The sequence below is a fragment of the Mercenaria mercenaria genome, chromosome 2 (genome assembly GCF_021730395.1).
Source record: "Mercenaria mercenaria strain notata chromosome 2, MADL_Memer_1, whole genome shotgun sequence".
Lineage (NCBI taxonomy): Eukaryota > Metazoa > Mollusca > Bivalvia > Venerida > Veneridae > Mercenaria > Mercenaria mercenaria.
Window position 1 is genome coordinate 24,268,698 of NC_069362.1, and position 7,093 is coordinate 24,275,790.

Below are 7,093 nucleotides of genomic sequence, written 5' to 3' on the forward strand. Positions count from 1 at the left end.
CACACTTTGAGGTCAAAGGATACAAGAATGAAAACTTTGTCCGGAGCATTTCTTCTTCATGCATGGAGAGATCTTGATATTACTTGGCACAAATGTTCACCACCATGAGATGGAGTGTCATACGCAAGAACCAGGTCCCTAGGGCTAAGGTCAAGGTCACACTTAGAGGTCAAAGGTCAGATACAATAATGACTTTGTCTGGAGCATTTCTTCTTCATGCATGGAGGGATTTTGATGTAACTTGGCACAATTGTACACCATCATGAGACAGAGTGTCATGTGCAGGTCCCTTCGTGGAATTTCTTCCCTTTGTTGTTACTATAAATAGCTTATTTTGTAACTTTTTCATTACTAGTCGTAGGGAAAAATCAAGACCACTTTTCTGTAGTACAACATGCATGTTACAGTTTGACTGGAATTTATTGAAATTATGTAGGAAGCTTTACTCTCAATAGGAGATGGGCATATTTTATTTTCTCCATATTCTAATAGGATTATTTTTCATTGAATTATTGCCGTTAATTGTTCAATACTAGTAAACTATAATGCCGTCCTGGTTTTGAGAATTTCTTGAAGAACTCTGCTTTTCAATAATCATGATACTTAGGCGAACATCCATTGGTTTTACCAATATTTTCTTGTTTTTGTTGGTTCTAGTCAATATTTTACATCTGTTTGTTGAGGTATTTTGTTGTATTTATATATATTTTAGATCAAAGTTTTACGGTATATTCTTAAAATAGTTGTTATTTTAATACATACTCAATTGTTTTGATTTATGCAGTTTGGTTGACCAAAAACTGTGCTGCCATTAAGTGCTAATTGTTGGTAGGTTTTAATTAAGTTACAATATTTGTATTGTTACCAGACCATCCTGTCTCTCCATGATAAATTTCCAACATAATAATCATATATATTATCTTTAAATCATTGATTATTTTTGTAGTTTTCTCCAAGTATGCATACAAGGAGTATAATGAATGTTAAAGAAAGTTATGATTTTATTCAGTCAAAGTCATTGGCTAAGACCATAAAATTGTTCAACTTCAGTGTTGCTGAAAGTTTGGTCTGTATTTCCAAGAATTGGTATTTAGAATTTCACCTATATTATTAGTTGATACAGGTTTTGTTATGGCTGGGTCTAAAGATAACTGGTCTGGTGACAAAACATTCAAAATGAATTGCTGTCTCGCCAGATATTTTCTGTCAGTGAACTCTGCTATTACAGTCGAATTAATATATGAAAAATGCAGATAAGACATTTGCTTCAAAATGACTGGTAGTATTATCCCCTGCCAAAGGAGGTGGGATATTGTTTTGGTGTTGTCCGTGTATTAATTAGTACACATGTAGTATTATTCCCTATGACCCAGAAAAGCAGAAATAACCCCCTTGATTTGGTAAAAAAATGATTTTTAACTGTATCTTAGTAACCTACTGGTGGACCTTCATGAAACTTTACACAAATGTAGAAGCAGGATTGATGGTTCTTAAAGAAATTTGAAAGAAATGTACATCACTACAGGGCAGTGATGCATGCATATCGTTCATCAGGATCTCTTCAGTCATTGCAGAGTTATTGCCCTGACATAAATTTCCACAAAACAGAGTAATCCATCGATGAATTTTCATGAAATTAAATACAAATATAGATCTTTTCCCCATGATTTTGTAAAAAAAAATAAGCAACAAACCATTGCACGATCATTGGGTACATAACTTTTGTATGTCTGGAAATCTAAAATATCTTTCAAAATATAGTCCCCTCATTCACAAATCAACCTATTTTGTGATACAAATTCACTGAATTTGCTTGTCTGATATTTGATTCGTAACCGTTTTAAATGAACATTGATTCAAAAGTAACATTTTTGCCAAAATTAGCGCTTTATGTGAAGTTATGAAATTCCAAATCTTAAGTATTTAATTTCTTCATGTATCCTCAGACTTTGTTTCATTGCACACAGAAGAGTATATACTTTATGAACACTTGAATAAATAATTCATAAACAAAAGTTGCTTTCACCAGAAAAAACTGCTATGGTAAAGTCTTTTTGAAAAAGAAATGTGGAAGGTATGACTTTTAATAAGTTTTTAAAGGTAGATGCCTAGGAACAGAGAGACCATTACACAACTGAATCTTTCTTTTGGTGGTTTAGACTTACAGCAGTGGGGGCACCAAAAACCTTGTTATACAAAACAACAGCCTGATGTAGTGTGATACCAGACTTGTCATCCTTGGACCCAGCTTATACTCTATGTATTCCATGTATGGTCTCCTGCTAGAACAACTTTCGAAACTGCTATTCTTTCCTTAGAATTATAAATGTGGATCTCATATTTGTTTTGATTTTTTGGCTGTTTTAAGGGAGACAAAGTACTTGGAAGGTTTTTGGAAATAGGACAGTCACATACTTATTGTCTGTTATCATGTTGGATGTTGATAGAAGTTGAATGTATTGACATTTGAGCCGTGCCATGAGAAAATCAACATAGTGGGTTTGCGACCAGCATGGATCCAGACCAGCCTGCACATCCGCGCAGTCTGGTCAGGCTCCATGCTGTTCGCTTTTAAAGCCTATTGGAATTGGAGAAACTGTTAGCGAACAGCATGGAGCCTGACCAGACTGCGCGGATGCGCAGGCTGGTCTGGATCCATGCTGGTCGCAAAGCCACTATGTTGGTTTTCTCATGGCACGGCTCATTTATCTGTTTTCAATTACATTTATCTTTTGTTATATTCCTATAAAAAATGCAGAATGAATGCACTTTAAAAATGTCAAAACTATTTCTTATAATGTTCTTGCATTGTTTCTTCTTCTGTTTGATCCATGTTGTCTGTAATAAGATTTTTTTTTCCATAATTTCCCTTTATTTATAAGATAGTTCTGTTTAACATTCCAAAGAACTCCAAAAGTGGTAATATGAACATGTTAATTTTCAAGAAATCTTTATGAGTTTTGAATTTATTGTCCAAAAACTGTTTTGCTGGAGTCTTCTCTAGTGTAAATTTCAATCGTATTTTGGCATTTTAAAATTCAGTGTAGATTGTATTTGGGAACGGATTGATATAACACTGTCAGGACATCTTGAAACAAAGGCAGTACGTCTTATATGAAAATTTTTTGTAAACTTTACTGTTTTTTAATTAAGATTTTGCAGTGGGCAAAATACATTTTTTTGGTCATAAAATTTTTATTGATAAAGATATTTGAAACATCCTACTACCTACTTAAGAGATCATAAGATTGGTGTAGAGTTTATATCTGGATCTTTCAGAATGAAGCCACCATTCATGAAAAAGCATGTTACGGATCGGGTGGATCAAACAGTTGTCATTGTACTAACTTTCAGATTTCACTCAGGAAAGTGATTTTTATTTCAGCTTCAGCATACATTGAAGAATATGCATTATATTTTAAGCTCAATGGAACTTTTGTTTAGGGTGAGCTGTTAGTAATAGTATAGATGGATGTTTCATCGTCAACATTTTTTAGTAAAACATCTCAGGAACTACTGGTCAGAATTACAGCAAACTTCGTCAATAGCATCTTGTCATGGAAACTTCTTTGTTCAGAAGGTTCTTTCTGCCTGACCCAGTTTGGAACATTCTCATGAATATCTTGATGGATTTCTCTAAACTTGGTCAGTAGCATTCTTATTTGGACCACTCTAAACTTTGTTCCTGATATGGGTTGCCAAAGCTAATATAGAAAAAAAATTAAACAACTTCACATGAACTACTTGGCAGATCTTCACTAAACTTGGTCTATAGTATTCTTGTATGTACCCCCCAACTTTGTTCAAATGGTTCTGCTTTAACCCTTGAAGGGGCCCCCAGAACTAATAGTAGATAAACATTGAAACAACTTCTCATGAACTGCTTGATAGATTGTAGCTAAATTTAGTTGTCCTTGTATGGACCTACTTCAAATTGCAAATCATTCCGAATAACCTGTTTTAGGGAACACCATTAGAAAAGACTTTTAAGCTCTGCTCTTTATGATTGATGGATTATAGAATGGATCTTTTCCACCTAAGCTGTGGTATTTTTATATGGAACTCTGAAATTTGTTCACATGGATCTGAGTATCCACTTTTAGAGAATGCCTACTTGAGCTATATAGAAAAAAACCCTTTGGGCAACTTCTTCTCATGAACCACTTGATGGATATTCACAAACTTCATAAATAACATCCTTGTATGGATCTTTTTCAAGTTTTTTCAAATGGTTTTGCCAGAGCTGAAATAGAAAAGCCTTTGAATGACTAAGGTATCCTTGCATTGAACACTCATGTTTGCTCAAATGGTTTCTCTTAACCCCTTCTTGGAGCTCCTTAAGCTAAAAATATGTAATACTTTAAACAACTTTATGAACTAATGATGGATCTTCACCAAACTTGGTCTGTATCGTCCTTGCTATTCATAAGTTTTTCAGCAGTTTTACTTGACTGCACATAGAGCTTCAAAAGAAAGTCCTTGGCAGGTATACACTTAACTTGGTCAGAAACATTTAATTTTTTCTTTCTAGTCGGACTCATTTTCATACTGAACAACATTTATGCCTTCAGTAATGCCGTGTTTTATGATATATATGTAAAGTCAAAAGGTCAAGGTCAGGTGAGCATCTTTAGTGCCACTGTGGCCATCAAGGATTTTTGTTGCATTGTTTGAATATTTATTTTTAAGATGTTGATAATATATTTTGTTGTGATTTTGTTACTTGTTTTGTAAAAATGTGGTAGACACCCATTAATATAAAAAATAAATATAATAAAACAGAGAGCTGTTCTGATAAAAATGTTATTGTTTTCCATTTTACTGTCCTTTCATACAGGATTACTGAAAATATATCGCCATTGCGTGAGATGGGGCTAATTTCAATGCCCTAATTAATCCACAAAATTTAATCCCGACAAAGTTGCAATTCATTTTATGTTCAAAAAGTTAAAACATTAAAACTGGCATATCTTGGTGTATTGTAATATATATTTCTCAAAATTTGACACAGATTATGAAAGAATAACAAAAAAAATTAATTTACACGTCTGTATCAATATTTCCACAAGTATTTCATTGACGTTAATTGTACATCAGACATTTTAAAAGTTCTATACAAATTCATGTGTAACTTTGTAGGTAGAAATATTACACATTATTCTTCAGAATACAGGATTTTTGTGAATGCTGGTGCATTAGAAAAATTGCTATAGTGTTAGTAAAGTGTGGAAAATACTATAGGTTTGTGGAAAAATTTGTTTTGTACACCTCAGTTTGGCTGGTAAGTAACTACCGGGGCCATTTTGTAAATCAATGTATCCATCAGGGCACAAAGGGTTAAAAATCATGGTTTATGCTCCATTCAACATGATTTGTCTTTGCTCAATCCAAGTTTAGTAGCATTTTCAATAGCATTTCTGTCTCTTGAATCAAAACCAGAACTTTCCTGATTTCTGCAAGTATCTGACAACTTGCCCAAATGAATCTGGAGGACAAGTGACATAGATCAGTATACTGTCTTCCTTCAAACTTATTGCGATAATCACACCACTGGAGGATGGTACACTGTGATAAGAGAATGTTATTCTGATAACTGCCTACTCACCAAAGGGCGATTCTTGGTGATAACCTCCACCTCCCCAAAAATGGAACTCTTGTGATAACCTCCACCTCCCCAAAAATGGAACTCTTGTGATAACCTCCACCTCCCCAAAAATGGAACTCTTGTGATAACCTCCACCTCACCAAAAATGGAACTCTTGTGATAACCTCCACCTCCCCAAAAATGGAACTCTTGTGATAACCTCCACCTCCCCAAAAATGGAACTCTTGTGATAACCTCCACCTCCCCAAAAATGGAACTCTTGTGATAACCTCCACCTCACCACAGGATGGTTCTCTGTGATAATCTCCACCTTACCAGGGGATGGGGTTAGGTGATTACCTCCAGCTTGCAAAAGATGGTACTCTGTGATAGCCTCCAACTTATGGCAGGATGGTACACTTGGATAACCTCCACCTTGCCAGAGAATGGTACCCTTTGATGATGTCCACCAGAGGACATCCATCTCTCCATATTATTTGGGGAGACGGTAGGTAAACAGTTAATGTCACGGTGAACTTGAGACTAAATACAGTTTCCTATCAGTAACTTGAGAGTGCTTTAGCCTATATTGGACAAAATTCATAAGATTATTGCCTTTAGTCACAAGGTGACATACTCTTTTGGGTCAGTAGGTGAAAGGTAAAGGTCAAATTGACTGAGATTGTAAGCAGTTTCCAAATGCTTTGGTCGGCAACTGTCAAACTTGGTGGGATGATTGTGGTCAAAGATAACCCGTATAATTTTAGAGGGAAGAAGGCCAAAAGTCAAGGTTACAGTGACCTTAAAACTAGAAATGGTAGAAAAGGCTTTTACTTGCAGCCCAAAGTGAATTACTGAAAAATGAGGTATTCTCTGTGGCTGAGCAATTATACTTTCCGAAATCAGATTAATTTGTCCCGCACGCTAATTTGAAACCTTGGGGTGTAGAATTCTTTTATATGAGGAAGCAGTCCAGCTGGTTTACAGGTCTGAGGTTCTACCCAGGATTCTGCTTTGCCTGAAAGGGCACCTCAGATCTTCAGCCGACATAAAAAGCTGGAAAGTCATCGTACGAGTTGTAATTGTGCAGGTGTGGCATTAAACTCAACAAAAAAAATGAATAAAGGTTTTTACTGGACTGTCTAACATACGATCTCTGTTGTTTCAGTGTAAGTTTGTCAAAGGTCAATGTCACTGACCTTGGAAGTAAAATCCAGAAGCTAGAGAAAGCTTGGACCATCAAATTTTATAGCATGATTTTCTCTGGTCTGTAGACTACTTTCATTTAAATGGTCAAAGGTCAATATTACAGCATACCCGAGGCTTAAAAGGGTTTAGGATATATAACTTGAGAATGCTATGGCCTATGGCCATCACACTTATAGTGCACATTTTGACTGTGGTCAGTAGATGACTCCTACTGTTCTTTGGGTCATTAGGTTCAAGGATGCAGACTACAACTCGATTTCCTCCAACAGGCCATCATCAGTGAAGGCTTATATGTTTTAC